The sequence below is a fragment of the Corvus hawaiiensis genome, chromosome 2 (genome assembly GCF_020740725.1).
Source record: "Corvus hawaiiensis isolate bCorHaw1 chromosome 2, bCorHaw1.pri.cur, whole genome shotgun sequence".
Classification (NCBI taxonomy): Eukaryota; Metazoa; Chordata; class Aves; order Passeriformes; family Corvidae; genus Corvus; species Corvus hawaiiensis.
The window spans coordinates 17,228,625-17,245,821 of record NC_063214.1 but is presented as its reverse complement, the minus strand read 5'-3'; positions in this window follow the sequence as shown (position 1 = coordinate 17,245,821).

Genomic DNA, 17,197 nt, shown 5'->3' with positions numbered 1-17,197 from the left:
GGAGCTGCGAGAGTGAAGAAGGGGACGGTCCGTCTATGTGAGAAGGAAGCTGCCGAGGCGCAGTGTGTTGTGCTCAGTTTCAAGGCTGCCTGGAGGAGGGGGGGACTTGAAGAACGCCTTCTTTCTGGACGCCTCCTTCTGGCTGTGCTCCAGCTGCATGCACTCTGCAGCACTGAAGGTTTAGGAACCTGCTGCTGGCCAGCTTGTGTCCAGGAGTGCAAGGGCTGCGCCTTCCTTCCTGAAGCAGCCAGAGCATTCTCAGCTGCAGCTGCTTGTGAAGCAGCTCTTGGCTGGACATTTGAAATTGGCTCCCCTGAGTACATGAGCACGGTGCCCAGCTGCTTGGTTCTTCGCCTTCTGTGCTCTGGACAGAACTGAAGCCCAGCCATGGCTTGGAGCTTTGCCGCTCTTCAGCGTGAGCACTGCACGCAGCCACGGTGTGCTGTGCAGGGATTTTCCTTCAGCTCGACGGACAAGCATTTTCTTGCTCTTTCAGCGAGTCCAAACTGGGCATGTAGCTCTCGCTCAGCGAAATGCGTCAGGCGAGAAACACTTGCTGGAGTAGCTTTTCGCTGGGCAAGACTTTCAACACAGCACCACAATTCGGGCAAGGAGCAGCAGAAAGGAAGACCATCTTTTGGTCCTGGCACCTTCTTCTGGGCGACACGCCTATCCGCCTCTTCGCTCCCTGCAAGGCTGTAAGCTTGGCGGTGGTGCTTGCAAGTGAGAAGGCAGGTGTAGAGAGCACCGCGATCTGCCGGCGCTGTGCAGGCTGGAAAGGAAAGAGGGCTACCACTAGGATGTGCTGCAAATACAGGTTTCCACGCGACGAGGGTAAGCTCCGCGTAAGCTCGTTGACCTAAAACTGTTCTCTGTGCGAGACTTAGCTGAGAAGCTTTCCGTTCAGATTCAGGCTGCAAGGCAGACCGAATGTGCTGCTACCTAGCGCTGAGAGAGAAAGTGCAGAGGCCAGGCGTGTTTGGGCAGAGGCAGCAGCCTGGAGCATTTCTCTGCCGGCACCGTGCTCTCTGGGCGAGAAGTAGACACCGCTTCCACTCCGGCACAATGAAGGAGCAGAGCACGGAGCTGGTATGCGCATCGCCCAGGCTGCCTCTCGCTTGTGTGCGGATTCACGTTAGCACTTGAAAACAGAAAGTTCAAGCTGCGGCTACTTGTGCTGCTACCTATTTCTCTTCCAGCTTTCCCTGGAAAGAATTGTGCCCAGCTTGATGCTTTTGAGATGCAGAGATGACAGTGGCAGATGCAGCGGAGACTGGAAATACAGAGTGCAGCGGAGAGTTTCTGGTGCTTTGACGTGAGGCAAGGGGAAAGTGCAGCCCAGCAGAGGCTTTGACTTCTGGAGCCTTTTTCTTTGGCAGCAGCTGCTGCAAGTGGGCAAGGGAGCTGCGAGAGTGAAGAAGGGGACGGTCCGTCTATGTGAGAAGGAAGCTGCCGAGGCGCAGTGTGTTGTGCTCAGTTTCAAGGCTGCCTGGAGGAGGGGGGGACTTGAAGAACGCCTTCTTTCTGGACACCTCCTTCTGGCTGTGCTCCAGCTGCATGCACTCTGCAGCACTGAAGGTTTAGGAACCTGCTGCTGGCCAGCTTGTGTCCAGGAGTGCAAGGGCTGCGCCTTCCTTCCTGAAGCAGCCAGAGCATTCTCAGCTGCAGCTGCTTGTGAAGCAGCTCTTGGCTGGACATTTGAAATTGGCTCCCCTGAGTACATGAGCCCGGTGCCCAGCTGCTTGGTTCTTCGCCTTCTGTGCTCTGGACAGAACTGAAGCCCAGCCATGGCTTGGAGCTTTGCCGCTCTTCAGCGTGAGCACTGCACGCAGCCACGGTGTGCTGTGCAGGGATTTTCCTTCAGCTCGACGGACAAGCATTTTCTTGCTCTTTCAGCGAGTCCAAACTGGGCATGTAGCTCTCGCTCAGCGAAATGCGTCAGGCGAGAAACACTTGCTGGAGTAGCTTTTCGCTGGGCAAGACTTTCAACACAGCACCACAATTCGGGCAAGGAGCAGCAGAAAGGAAGACCATCTTTTGGTCCTGGCACCTTCTTCTGGGCGACACGCCTATCCGCCTCTTCGCTCCCTGCAAGGCTGTAAGCTTGGCGGTGGTGCTTGCAAGTGAGAAGGCAGGTGCAGAGAGCACCGCGATCTGCCGGCGCTGTGCAGGCTGGAAAGGAAAGAGGGCTACCACTAGGATGTGCTGCAAATACAGGTTTCCACGCGTCGAGGGTAAGCTCCGCGTAAGCTCGTTGACCTAAAACTGTTCTCTGTGCGAGACTTAGCTGAGAAGCTTTCCGTTCAGATTCAGGCTGCAAGGCAGACCGAATGTGCTGCTACCTAGCGCTGAGAGAGAAAGTGCAGAGGCCAGGCGTGTTTGGGCAGAGGCAGCAGCCTGGAGCATTTCTCTGCCGGCACCGTGCTCTCTGGGCGAGAAGTAGACACCGCTTCCACTCCGGCACAATGAAGGAGCAGAGCACGGAGCTGGTATGCGCATCGCCCAGGCTGCCTCTCGCTTGTGTGCGGATTCACGTTAGCACTTGAAAACAGAAAGTTCAAGCTGCGGCTACTTGTGCTGCTACCTATTTCTCTTCCAGCTTTCCCTGGAAAGAATTGTGCCCAGCTTGATGCTTTTGAGATGCAGAGATGACAGTGGCAGATGCAGCGGAGACTGGAAATACAGAGTGCAGCGGAAAGTTTCTGGTGCTTTGACGTGAGGCAAGGGGAAAGTGCAGCCCAGCAGAGGCTTTGACTTCTGGAGCCTTTTTCTTTGGCAGCAGCTGCTGCAAGTGGGCAAGGGAGCTGCGAGAGTGAAGAAGGGGACGGTCCGTCTATGTGAGAAGGAAGCTGCCGAGGCGCACTGTGTTGTGCTCAGTTTCAAGGCTGCCTGGAGGAGGGGGGGACTTGAAGAACGCCTTCTTTCTGGACGCCTCCTTCTGGCTGTGCTCCAGCTGCATGCACTCTGCAGCACTGAAGGTTTAGGAACCTGCTGCTGGCCAGCTTGTGTCCAGGAGTGCAAGGGCTGCGCCTTCCTTCCTGAAGCAGCCAGAGCATTCTCAGCTGCAGCTGCTTGTGAAGCAGCTCTTGGCTGGACATTTGAAATTGGCTCCCCTGAGTACATGAGCACGGTGCCCAGCTGCTTGGTTCTTCGCCTTCTGTGCTCTGGACAGAACTGAAGCCCAGCCATGGCTTGGAGCTTTGCCGCTCTTCAGCGTGAGCACTGCACGCAGCCACGGTGTGCTGTGCAGGGATTTTCCTTCAGCTCGACGGACAAGCATTTTCTTGCTCTTTCAGCGAGTCCAAACTGGGCATGTAGCTCTCGCTCAGCGAAATGCGTCAGGCGAGAAACACTTGCTGGAGTAGCTTTTCGCTGGGCAAGACTTTCAACACAGCACCACAATTCGGGCAAGGAGCAGCAGAAAGGAAGACCATCTTTTGGTCCTGGCACCTTCTTCTGGGCGACACGCCTATCCGCCTCTTCTCTCCCTGCAAGGCTGTAAGCTTGGCGGTGGTGCTTGCAAGTGAGAAGGCAAGTGTAGAGAGCACCGCGATCTGCCGGCGCTGTGCAGGCTGGAAAGGAAAGAGGGCTACCACTAGGATGTGCTGCAAATACAGGTTTCCACGCGTCGAGGGTAAGCTCCGCGTAAGCTCGTTGACCTAAAACTGTTCTCTGTGCGAGACTTAGCTGAGAAGCTTTCCGTTCAGATTCAGGCTGCAAGGCAGACCGAATGTGCTGCTACCTAGCGCTGAGAGAGAAAGTGCAGAGGCCAGGCGTGTTTGGGCAGAGGCAGCAGCCTGGAGCATTTCTCTGCCGGCACCGTGCTCTCTGGGCGAGAAGTAGACACCGCTTCCACTCCGGCACAATGAAGGAGCAGAGCACGGAGCTGGTATGCGCATCGCCCAGGCTGCCTCTCGCTTGTGTGCGGATTCACGTTAGCACTTGAAAACAGAAAGTTCAAGCTGCGGCTACTTGTGCTGCTACCTATTTCTCTTCCAGCTTTCCCTGGAAAGAATTGTGCCCAGCTTGATGCTTTTGAGATGCAGAGATGACAGTGGCAGATGCAGCGGAGACTGGAAATACAGAGTGCAGCCGAGAGTTTCTGGTGCTTTGACGTGAGGCAAGGGGAAAGTGCAGCCCAGCAGAGGCTTTGACTTCTGGAGCCTTTTTCTTTGGCAGCAGCTGCTGCAAGTGGGCAAGGGAGCTGCGAGAGTGAAGAAGGGGACGGTCCGTCTATGTGAGAAGGAAGCTGCCGAGGCGCACTGTGTTGTGCTCAGTTTCAAGGCTGCCTGGAGGAGGGGGGGTACTTGAAGAACGCCTTCTTTCTGGACGCCTCCTTCTGGCTGTGCTCCAGCTGCATGCACTCTGCAGCACTGAAGGTTTAGGAACCTGCTGCTGGCCAGCTTGTGTCCAGGAGTGCAAGGGCTGCGCCTTCCTTCCTGAAGCAGCCAGAGCATTCTCAGCTGCAGCTGCTTGTGAAGCAGCTCTTGGCTGGACATTTGAAATTGGCTCCCCTGAGTACATGAGCCCGGTGCCCAGCTGCTTGGTTCTTCGCCTTCTGTGCTCTGGACAGAACTGAAGCCCAGCCATGGCTTGGAGCTTTGCCGCTCTTCAGCGTGAGCACTGCACGCAGCCACGGTGTGCTGTGCAGGGATTTTCCTTCAGCTCGACGGACAAGCATTTTCTTGCTCTTTCAGCGAGTCCAAACTGGGCATGTAGCTCTCGCTCAGCGAAATGCGTCAGGCGAGAAACACTTGCTGGAGTAGCTTTTCGCTGGGCAAGACTTTCAACACAGCACCACAATTCGGGCAAGGAGCAGCAGAAAGGAAGACCATCTTTTGGTCCTGGCACCTTCTTCTGGGCGACACGCCTATCCGCCTCTTCTCTCCCTGCAAGGCTGTAAGCTTGGCGGTGGTGCTTGCAAGTGAGAAGGCAGGTGCAGAGAGCACCGCGATCTGCCGGCGCTGTGCAGGCTGGAAAGGAAAGAGGGCTACCACTAGGATGTGCTGCAAATACAGGTTTCCACGCGTCGAGGGTAAGCTCCGCGTAAGCTCGTTGACCTAAAACTGTTCTCTGTGCGAGACTTAGCTGAGAAGCTTTCCGTTCAGATTCAGGCTGCAAGGCAGACCGAATGTGCTGCTACCTAGCGCTGAGAGAGAAAGTGCAGAGGCCAGGCGTGTTTGGGCAGAGGCAGCAGCCTGGAGCATTTCTCTGCCGGCACCGTGCTCTCTGGGCGAGAAGTAGACACCGCTTCCACTCCGGCACAATGAAGGAGCAGAGCACGGAGCTGGTATGCGCATCGCCCAGGCTGCCTCTCGCTTGTGTGCGGATTCACGTTAGCACTTGAAAACAGAAAGTTCAAGCTGCGGCTACTTGTGCTGCTACCTATTTCTCTTCCAGCTTTCCCTGGAAAGAATTGTGCCCAGCTTGATGCTTTTGAGATGCAGAGATGACAGTGGCAGATGCAGCGGAGACTGGAAATACAGAGTGCAGCGGAAAGTTTCTGGTGCTTTGACGTGAGGCAAGGGGAAAGTGCAGCCCAGCAGAGGCTTTGACTTCTGGAGCCTTTTTCTTTGGCAGCAGCTGCTGCAAGTGGGCAAGGGAGCTGCGAGAGTGAAGAAGGGGACGGTCCGTCTATGTGAGAAGGAAGCTGCCGAGGCGCAGTGTGTTGTGCTCAGTTTCAAGGCTGCCTGGAGGAGGGGGGGACTTGAAGAACGCCTTCTTTCTGGACGCCTCCTTCTGGCTGTGCTCCAGCTGCATGCACTCTGCAGCACTGAAGGTTTAGGAACCTGCTGCTGGCCAGCTTGTGTCCAGGAGTGCAAGGGCTGCGCCTTCCTTCCTGAAGCAGCCAGAGCATTCTCAGCTGCAGCTGCTTGTGAAGCAGCTCTTGGCTGGACATTTGAAATTGGCTCCCCTGAGTACATGAGCACGGTGCCCAGCTGCTTGGTTCTTCGCCTTCTGTGCTCTGGACAGAACTGAAGCCCAGCCATGGCTTGGAGCTTTGCCGCTCTTCAGCGTGAGCACTGCACGCAGCCACGGTGTGCTGTGCAGGGATTTTCCTTCAGCTCGACGGACAAGCATTTTCTTGCTCTTTCAGCGAGTCCAAACTGGGCATGTAGCTCTCGCTCAGCGAAATGCGTCAGGCGAGAAACACTTGCTGGAGTAGCTTTTCGCTGGGCAAGACTTTCAACACAGCACCACAATTCGGGCAAGGAGCAGCAGAAAGGAAGACCATCTTTTGGTCCTGGCACCTTCTTCTGGGCGACACGCCTATCCGCCTCTTCGCTCCCTGCAAGGCTGTAAGCTTGGCGGTGGTGCTTGCAAGTGAGAAGGCAGGTGTAGAGAGCACCGCGATCTGCCGGCGCTGTGCAGGCTGGAAAGGAAAGAGGGCTACCACTAGGATGTGCTGCAAATACAGGTTTCCACGCGACGAGGGTAAGCTCCGCGTAAGCTCGTTGACCTAAAACTGTTCTCTGTGCGAGACTTAGCTGAGAAGCTTTCCGTTCAGATTCAGGCTGCAAGGCAGACCGAATGTGCTGCTACCTAGCGCTGAGAGAGAAAGTGCAGAGGCCAGGCGTGTTTGGGCAGAGGCAGCAGCCTGGAGCATTTCTCTGCTGGCACCGTGCTCTCTGGGCGAGAAGTAGACACCGCTTCCACTCCGGCACAATGAAGGAGCAGAGCACGGAGCTGGTATGCGCATCGCCCAGGCTGCCTCTCGCTTGTGTGCGGATTCACGTTAGCACTTGAAAACAGAAAGTTCAAGCTGCGGCTACTTGTGCTGCTACCTATTTCTCTTCCAGCTTTCCCTGGAAAGAATTGTGCCCAGCTTGATGCTTTTGAGATGCAGAGATGACAGTGGCAGATGCAGCGGAGACTGGAAATACAGAGTGCAGCGGAGAGTTTCTGGTGCTTTGACGTGAGGCAAGGGGAAAGTGCAGCCCAGCAGAGGCTTTGACTTCTGGAGCCTTTTTCTTTGGCAGCAGCTGCTGCAAGTGGGCAAGGGAGCTGCGAGAGTGAAGAAGGGGACGGTCCGTCTATGTGAGAAGGAAGCTGCCGAGGCGCAGTGTGTTGTGCTCAGTTTCAAGGCTGCCTGGAGGAGGGGGGGACTTGAAGAACGCCTTCTTTCTGGACACCTCCTTCTGGCTGTGCTCCAGCTGCATGCACTCTGCAGCACTGAAGGTTTAGGAACCTGCTGCTGGCCAGCTTGTGTCCAGGAGTGCAAGGGCTGCGCCTTCCTTCCTGAAGCAGCCAGAGCATTCTCAGCTGCAGCTGCTTGTGAAGCAGCTCTTGGCTGGACATTTGAAATTGGCTCCCCTGAGTACATGAGCCCGGTGCCCAGCTGCTTGGTTCTTCGCCTTCTGTGCTCTGGACAGAACTGAAGCCCAGCCATGGCTTGGAGCTTTGCCGCTCTTCAGCGTGAGCACTGCACGCAGCCACGGTGTGCTGTGCAGGGATTTTCCTTCAGCTCGACGGACAAGCATTTTCTTGCTCTTTCAGCGAGTCCAAACTGGGCATGTAGCTCTCGCTCAGCGAAATGCGTCAGGCGAGAAACACTTGCTGGAGTAGCTTTTCGCTGGGCAAGACTTTCAACACAGCACCACAATTCGGGCAAGGAGCAGCAGAAAGGAAGACCATCTTTTGGTCCTGGCACCTTCTTCTGGGCGACACGCCTATCCGCCTCTTCGCTCCCTGCAAGGCTGTAAGCTTGGCGGTGGTGCTTGCAAGTGAGAAGGCAGGTGCAGAGAGCACCGCGATCTGCCGGCGCTGTGCAGGCTGGAAAGGAAAGAGGGCTACCACTAGGATGTGCTGCAAATACAGGTTTCCACGCGTCGAGGGTAAGCTCCGCGTAAGCTCGTTGACCTAAAACTGTTCTCTGTGCGAGACTTAGCTGAGAAGCTTTCCGTTCAGATTCAGGCTGCAAGGCAGACCGAATGTGCTGCTACCTAGCGCTGAGAGAGAAAGTGCAGAGGCCAGGCGTGTTTGGGCAGAGGCAGCAGCCTGGAGCATTTCTCTGCCGGCACCGTGCTCTCTGGGCGAGAAGTAGACACCGCTTCCACTCCGGCACAATGAAGGAGCAGAGCACGGAGCTGGTATGCGCATCGCCCAGGCTGCCTCTCGCTTGTGTGCGGATTCACGTTAGCACTTGAAAACAGAAAGTTCAAGCTGCGGCTACTTGTGCTGCTACCTATTTCTCTTCCAGCTTTCCCTGGAAAGAATTGTGCCCAGCTTGATGCTTTTGAGATGCAGAGATGACAGTGGCAGATGCAGCGGAGACTGGAAATACAGAGTGCAGCGGAAAGTTTCTGGTGCTTTGACGTGAGGCAAGGGGAAAGTGCAGCCCAGCAGAGGCTTTGACTTCTGGAGCCTTTTTCTTTGGCAGCAGCTGCTGCAAGTGGGCAAGGGAGCTGCGAGAGTGAAGAAGGGGACGGTCCGTCTATGTGAGAAGGAAGCTGCCGAGGCGCAGTGTGTTGTGCTCAGTTTCAAGGCTGCCTGGAGGAGGGGGGGACTTGAAGAACGCCTTCTTTCTGGACGCCTCCTTCTGGCTGTGCTCCAGCTGCATGCACTCTGCAGCACTGAAGGTTTAGGAACCTGCTGCTGGCCAGCTTGTGTCCAGGAGTGCAAGGGCTGCGCCTTCCTTCCTGAAGCAGCCAGAGCATTCTCAGCTGCAGCTGCTTGTGAAGCAGCTCTTGGCTGGACATTTGAAATTGGCTCCCCTGAGTACATGAGCACGGTGCCCAGCTGCTTGGTTCTTCGCCTTCTGTGCTCTGGACAGAACTGAAGCCCAGCCATGGCTTGGAGCTTTGCCGCTCTTCAGCGTGAGCACTGCACGCAGCCACGGTGTGCTGTGCAGGGATTTTCCTTCAGCTCGACGGACAAGCATTTTCTTGCTCTTTCAGCGAGTCCAAACTGGGCATGTAGCTCTCGCTCAGCGAAATGCGTCAGGCGAGAAACACTTGCTGGAGTAGCTTTTCGCTGGGCAAGACTTTCAACACAGCACCACAATTCGGGCAAGGAGCAGCAGAAAGGAAGACCATCTTTTGGTCCTGGCACCTTCTTCTGGGCGACACGCCTATCCGCCTCTTCGCTCCCTGCAAGGCTGTAAGCTTGGCGGTGGTGCTTGCAAGTGAGAAGGCAGGTGTAGAGAGCACCGCGATCTGCCGGCGCTGTGCAGGCTGGAAAGGAAAGAGGGCTACCACTAGGATGTGCTGCAAATACAGGTTTCCACGCGTCGAGGGTAAGCTCCGCGTAAGCTCGTTGACCTAAAACTGTTCTCTGTGCGAGACTTAGCTGAGAAGCTTTCCGTTCAGATTCAGGCTGCAAGGCAGACCGAATGTGCTGCTACCTAGCGCTGAGAGAGAAAGTGCAGAGGCCAGGCGTGTTTGGGCAGAGGCAGCAGCCTGGAGCATTTCTCTGCCGGCACCGTGCTCTCTGGGCGAGAAGTAGACACCGCTTCCACTCCGGCACAATGAAGGAGCAGAGCACGGAGCTGGTATGCGCATCGCCCAGGCTGCCTCTCGCTTGTGTGCGGATTCACGTTAGCACTTGAAAACAGAAAGTTCAAGCTGCGGCTACTTGTGCTGCTACCTATTTCTCTTCCAGCTTTCCCTGGAAAGAATTGTGCCCAGCTTGATGCTTTTGAGATGCAGAGATGACAGTGGCAGATGCAGCGGAGACTGGAAATACAGAGTGCAGCCGAGAGTTTCTGGTGCTTTGACGTGAGGCAAGGGGAAAGTGCAGCCCAGCAGAGGCTTTGACTTCTGGAGCCTTTTTCTTTGGCAGCAGCTGCTGCAAGTGGGCAAGGGAGCTGCGAGAGTGAAGAAGGGGACGGTCCGTCTATGTGAGAAGGAAGCTGCCGAGGCGCAGTGTGTTGTGCTCAGTTTCAAGGCTGCCTGGAGGAGGGGGGGTACTTGAAGAACGCCTTCTTTCTGGACGCCTCCTTCTGGCTGTGCTCCAGCTGCATGCACTCTGCAGCACTGAAGGTTTAGGAACCTGCTGCTGGCCAGCTTGTGTCCAGGAGTGCAAGGGCTGCGCCTTCCTTCCTGAAGCAGCCAGAGCATTCTCAGCTGCAGCTGCTTGTGAAGCAGCTCTTGGCTGGACATTTGAAATTGGCTCCCCTGAGTACATGAGCCCGGTGCCCAGCTGCTTGGTTCTTCGCCTTCTGTGCTCTGGACAGAACTGAAGCCCAGCCATGGCTTGGAGCTTTGCCGCTCTTCAGCGTGAGCACTGCACGCAGCCACGGTGTGCTGTGCAGGGATTTTCCTTCAGCTCGACGGACAAGCATTTTCTTGCTCTTTCAGCGAGTCCAAACTGGGCATGTAGCTCTCGCTCAGCGAAATGCGTCAGGCGAGAAACACTTGCTGGAGTAGCTTTTCGCTGGGCAAGACTTTCAACACAGCACCACAATTCGGGCAAGGAGCAGCAGAAAGGAAGACCATCTTTTGGTCCTGGCACCTTCTTCTGGGCGACACGCCTATCCGCCTCTTCTCTCCCTGCAAGGCTGTAAGCTTGGCGGTGGTGCTTGCAAGTGAGAAGGCAAGTGTAGAGAGCACCGCGATCTGCCGGCGCTGTGCAGGCTGGAAAGGAAAGAGGGCTACCACTAGGATGTGCTGCAAATACAGGTTTCCACGCGTCGAGGGTAAGCTCCGCGTAAGCTCGTTGACCTAAAACTGTTCTCTGTGCGAGACTTAGCTGAGAAGCTTTCCGTTCAGATTCAGGCTGCAAGGCAGACCGAATGTGCTGCTACCTAGCGCTGAGAGAGAAAGTGCAGAGGCCAGGCGTGTTTGGGCAGAGGCAGCAGCCTGGAGCATTTCTCTGCCGGCACCGTGCTCTCTGGGCGAGAAGTAGACACCGCTTCCACTCCGGCACAATGAAGGAGCAGAGCACGGAGCTGGTATGCGCATCGCCCAGGCTGCCTCTCGCTTGTGTGCGGATTCACGTTAGCACTTGAAAACAGAAAGTTCAAGCTGCGGCTACTTGTGCTGCTACCTATTTCTCTTCCAGCTTTCCCTGGAAAGAATTGTGCCCAGCTTGATGCTTTTGAGATGCAGAGATGACAGTGGCAGATGCAGCGGAGACTGGAAATACAGAGTGCAGCCGAGAGTTTCTGGTGCTTTGACGTGAGGCAAGGGGAAAGTGCAGCCCAGCAGAGGCTTTGACTTCTGGAGCCTTTTTCTTTGGCAGCAGCTGCTGCAAGTGGGCAAGGGAGCTGCGAGAGTGAAGAAGGGGACGGTCCGTCTATGTGAGAAGGAAGCTGCCGAGGCGCAGTGTGTTGTGCTCAGTTTCAAGGCTGCCTGGAGGAGGGGGGATACTTGAAGAACGCCTTCTTTCTGGACGCCTCCTTCTGGCTGTGCTCCAGCTGCATGCACTCTGCAGCACTGAAGGTTTAGGAACCTGCTGCTGGCCAGCTTGTGTCCAGGAGTGCAAGGGCTGCGCCTTCCTTCCTGAAGCAGCCAGAGCATTCTCAGCTGCAGCTGCTTGTGAAGCAGCTCTTGGCTGGACATTTGAAATTGGCTCCCCTGAGTACATGAGCACGGTGCCCAGCTGCTTGGTTCTTCGCCTTCTGTGCTCTGGACAGAACTGAAGCCCAGCCATGGCTTGGAGCTTTGCCGCTCTTCAGCGTGAGCACTGCACGCAGCCACGGTGTGCTGTGCAGGGATTTTCCTTCAGCTCGACGGACAAGCATTTTCTTGCTCTTTCAGCGAGTCCAAACTGGGCATGTAGCTCTCGCTCAGCGAAATGCGTCAGGCGAGAAACACTTGCTGGAGTAGCTTTTCGCTGGGCAAGACTTTCAACACAGCACCACAATTCGGGCAAGGAGCAGCAGAAAGGAAGACCATCTTTTGGTCCTGGCACCTTCTTCTGGGCGACACGCCTATCCGCCTCTTCTCTCCCTGCAAGGCTGTAAGCTTGGCGGTGGTGCTTGCAAGTGAGAAGGCAGGTGTAGAGAGCACCGCGATCTGCCGGCGCTGTGCAGGCTGGAAAGGAAAGAGGGCTACCACTAGGATGTGCTGCAAATACAGGTTTCCACGCGTCGAGGGTAAGCTCCGCGTAAGCTCGTTGACCTAAAACTGTTCTCTGTGCGAGACTTAGCTGAGAAGCTTTCCGTTCAGATTCAGGCTGCAAGGCAGACCGAATGTGCTGCTACCTAGCGCTGAGAGAGAAAGTGCAGAGGCCAGGCGTGTTTGGGCAGAGGCAGCAGCCTGGAGCATTTCTCTGCCGGCACCGTGCTCTCTGGGCGAGAAGTAGACACCGCTTCCACTCCGGCACAATGAAGGAGCAGAGCACGGAGCTGGTATGCGCATCGCCCAGGCTGCCTCTCGCTTGTGTGCGGATTCACGTTAGCACTTGAAAACAGAAAGTTCAAGCTGCGGCTACTTGTGCTGCTACCTATTTCTCTTCCAGCTTTCCCTGGAAAGAATTGTGCCCAGCTTGATGCTTTTGAGATGCAGAGATGACAGTGGCAGATGCAGCGGAGACTGGAAATACAGAGTGCAGCGGAGAGTTTCTGGTGCTTTGACGTGAGGCAAGGGGAAAGTGCAGCCCAGCAGAGGCTTTGACTTCTGGAGCCTTTTTCTTTGGCAGCAGCTGCTGCAAGTGGGCAAAGGAGCTGCGAGAGTGAAGAAGGGGACGGTCCGTCTATGTGAGAAGGAAGCTGCCGAGGCGCAGTGTGTTGTGCTCAGTTTCAAGGCTGCCTGGAGGAGGGGGGGACTTGAAGAACGCCTTCTTTCTGGACGCCTCCTTCTGGCTGTGCTCCAGCTGCATGCACTCTGCAGCACTGAAGGTTTAGGAACCTGCTGCTGGCCAGCTTGTGTCCAGGAGTGCAAGGGCTGCGCCTTCCTTCCTGAAGCAGCCAGAGCATTCTCAGCTGCAGCTGCTTGTGAAGCAGCTCTTGGCTGGACATTTGAAATTGGCTCCCCTGAGTACATGAGCCCGGTGCCCAGCTGCTTGGTTCTTCGCCTTCTGTGCTCTGGACAGAACTGAAGCCCAGCCATGGCTTGGAGCTTTGCCGCTCTTCAGCGTGAGCACTGCACGCAGCCACGGTGTGCTGTGCAGGGATTTTCCTTCAGCTCGACGGACAAGCATTTTCTTGCTCTTTCAGCGAGTCCAAACTGGGCATGTAGCTCTCGCTCAGCGAAATGCGTCAGGCGAGAAACACTTGCTGGAGTAGCTTTTCGCTGGGCAAGACTTTCAACACAGCACCACAATTCGGGCAAGGAGCAGCAGAAAGGAAGACCATCTTTTGGTCCTGGCACCTTCTTCTGGGCGACACGCCTATCCGCCTCTTCGCTCCCTGCAAGGCTGTAAGCTTGGCGGTGGTGCTTGCAAGTGAGAAGGCAAGTGTAGAGAGCACCGCGATCTGCCGGCGCTGTGCAGGCTGGAAAGGAAAGAGGGCTACCACTAGGATGTGCTGCAAATACAGGTTTCCACGCGTCGAGGGTAAGCTCCGCGTAAGCTCGTTGACCTAAAACTGTTCTCTGTGCGAGACTTAGCTGAGAAGCTTTCCGTTCAGATTCAGGCTGCAAGGCAGACCGAATGTGCTGCTACCTAGCGCTGAGAGAGAAAGTGCAGAGGCCAGGCGTGTTTGGGCAGAGGCAGCAGCCTGGAGCATTTCTCTGCCGGCACCGTGCTCTCTGGGCGAGAAGTAGACACCGCTTCCACTCCGGCACAATGAAGGAGCAGAGCACGGAGCTGGTATGCGCATCGCCCAGGCTGCCTCTCGCTTGTGTGCGGATTCACGTTAGCACTTGAAAACAGAAAGTTCAAGCTGCGGCTACTTGTGCTGCTACCTATTTCTCTTCCAGCTTTCCCTGGAAAGAATTGTGCCCAGCTTGATGCTTTTGAGATGCAGAGATGACAGTGGCAGATGCAGCGGAGACTGGAAATACAGAGTGCAGCGGAGAGTTTCCGGTGCTTTGACGTGAGGCAAGGGGAAAGTGCAGCCCAGCAGAGGCTTTGACTTCTGGAGCCTTTTTCTTTGGCAGCAGCTGCTGCAAGTGGGCAAGGGAGCTGCGAGAGTGAAGAAGGGGACGGTCCGTCTATGTGAGAAGGAAGCTGCCGAGGCGCAGTGTGTTGTGCTCAGTTTCAAGGCTGCCTGGAGGAGGGGGGGTACTTGAAGAACGCCTTCTTTCTGGACGCCTCCTTCTGGCTGTGCTCCAGCTGCATGCACTCTGCAGCACTGAAGGTTTAGGAACCTGCTGCTGGCCAGCTTGTGTCCAGGAGTGCAAGGGCTGCGCCTTCCTTCCTGAAGCAGCCAGAGCATTCTCAGCTGCAGCTGCTTGTGAAGCAGCTCTTGGCTGGACATTTGAAATTGGCTCCCCTGAGTACATGAGCCCGGTGCCCAGCTGCTTGGTTCTTCGCCTTCTGTGCTCTGGACAGAACTGAAGCCCAGCCATGGCTTGGAGCTTTGCCGCTCTTCAGCGTGAGCACTGCACGCAGCCACGGTGTGCTGTGCAGGGATTTTCCTTCAGCTCGACGGACAAGCATTTTCTTGCTCTTTCAGCGAGTCCAAACTGGGCATGTAGCTCTCGCTCAGCGAAATGCGTCAGGCGAGAAACACTTGCTGGAGTAGCTTTTCGCTGGGCAAGACTTTCAACACAGCACCACAATTCGGGCAAGGAGCAGCAGAAAGGAAGACCATCTTTTGGTCCTGGCACCTTCTTCTGGGCGACACGCCTATCCGCCTCTTCTCTCCCTGCAAGGCTGTAAGCTTGGCGGTGGTGCTTGCAAGTGAGAAGGCAGGTGTAGAGAGCACCGCGATCTGCCGGCGCTGTGCAGGCTGGAAAGGAAAGAGGGCTACCACTAGGATGTGCTGCAAATACAGGTTTCCACGCGTCGAGGGTAAGCTCCGCGTAAGCTCGTTGACCTAAAACTGTTCTCTGTGCGAGACTTAGCTGAGAAGCTTTCCGTTCAGATTCAGGCTGCAAGGCAGACCGAATGTGCTGCTACCTAGCGCTGAGAGAGAAAGTGCAGAGGCCAGGCGTGTTTGGGCAGAGGCAGCAGCCTGGAGCATTTCTCTGCCGGCACCGTGCTCTCTGAGCGAGAAGTAGACACCGCTTCCACTCCGGCACAATGAAGGAGCAGAGCACGGAGCTGGTATGCGCATCGCCCAGGCTGCCTCTCGCTTGTGTGCGGATTCACGTTAGCACTTGAAAACAGAAAGTTCAAGCTGCGGCTACTTGTGCTGCTACCTATTTCTCTTCCAGCTTTCCCTGGAAAGAATTGTGCCCAGCTTGATGCTTTTGAGATGCAGAGATGACAGTGGCAGATGCAGCGGAGACTGGAAATACAGAGTGCAGCGGAGAGTTTCTGGTGCTTTGACGTGAGGCAAGGGGAAAGTGCAGCCCAGCAGAGGCTTTGACTTCTGGAGCCTTTTTCTTTGGCAGCAGCTGCTGCAAGTGGGCAAAGGAGCTGCGAGAGTGAAGAAGGGGACGGTCCGTCTATGTGAGAAGGAAGCTGCCGAGGCGCAGTGTGTTGTGCTCAGTTTCAAGGCTGCCTGGAGGAGGGGGGGACTTGAAGAACGCCTTCTTTCTGGACGCCTCCTTCTGGCTGTGCTCCAGCTGCATGCACTCTGCAGCACTGAAGGTTTAGGAACCTGCTGCTGGCCAGCTTGTGTCCAGGAGTGCAAGGGCTGCGCCTTCCTTCCTGAAGCAGCCAGAGCATTCTCAGCTGCAGCTGCTTGTGAAGCAGCTCTTGGCTGGACATTTGAAATTGGCTCCCCTGAGTACATGAGCCCGGTGCCCAGCTGCTTGGTTCTTCGCCTTCTGTGCTCTGGACAGAACTGAAGCCCAGCCATGGCTTGGAGCTTTGCCGCTCTTCAGCGTGAGCACTGCACGCAGCCACGGTGTGCTGTGCAGGGATTTTCCTTCAGCTCGACGGACAAGCATTTTCTTGCTCTTTCAGCGAGTCCAAACTGGGCATGTAGCTCTCGCTCAGCGAAATGCGTCAGGCGAGAAACACTTGCTGGAGTAGCTTTTCGCTGGGCAAGACTTTCAACACAGCACCACAATTCGGGCAAGGAGCAGCAGAAAGGAAGACCATCTTTTGGTCCTGGCACCTTCTTCTGGGCGACACGCCTATCCGCCTCTTCGCTCCCTGCAAGGCTGTAAGCTTGGCGGTGGTGCTTGCAAGTGAGAAGGCAAGTGTAGAGAGCACCGCGATCTGCCGGCGCTGTGCAGGCTGGAAAGGAAAGAGGGCTACCACTAGGATGTGCTGCAAATACAGGTTTCCACGCGTCGAGGGTAAGCTCCGCGTAAGCTCGTTGACCTAAAACTGTTCTCTGTGCGAGACTTAGCTGAGAAGCTTTCCGTTCAGATTCAGGCTGCAAGGCAGACCGAATGTGCTGCTACCTAGCGCTGAGAGAGAAAGTGCAGAGGCCAGGCGTGTTTGGGCAGAGGCAGCAGCCTGGAGCATTTCTCTGCCGGCACCGTGCTCTCTGGGCGAGAAGTAGACACCGCTTCCACTCCGGCACAATGAAGGAGCAGAGCACGGAGCTGGTATGCGCATCGCCCAGGCTGCCTCTCGCTTGTGTGCGGATTCACGTTAGCACTTGAAAACAGAAAGTTCAAGCTGCGGCTACTTGTGCTGCTACCTATTTCTCTTCCAGCTTTCCCTGGAAAGAATTGTGCCCAGCTTGATGCTTTTGAGATGCAGAGATGACAGTGGCAGATGCAGCGGAGACTGGAAATACAGAGTGCAGCGGAGAGTTTCTGGTGCTTTGACGTGAGGCAAGGGGAAAGTGCAGCCCAGCAGAGGCTTTGACTTCTGGAGCCTTTTTCTTTGGCAGCAGCTGCTGCAAGTGGGCAAGGGAGCTGCGAGAGTGAAGAAGGGGACGGTCCGTCTATGTGAGAAGGAAGCTGCCGAGGCGCAGTGTGTTGTGCTCAGTTTCAAGGCTGCCTGGAGGAGGGGGGGACTTGAAGAACGCCTTCTTTCTGGACGCCTCCTTCTGGCTGTGCTCCAGCTGCATGCACTCTGCAGCACTGAAGGTTTAGGAACCTGCTGCTGGCCAGCTTGTGTCCAGGAGTGCAAGGGCTGCGCCTTCCTTCCTGAAGCAGCCAGAGCATTCTCAGCTGCAGCTGCTTGTGAAGCAGCTCTTGGCTGGACATTTGAAATTGGCTCCCCTGAGTACATGAGCCCGGTGCCCAGCTGCTTGGTTCTTCGCCTTCTGTGCTCTGGACAGAACTGAAGCCCAGCCATGGCT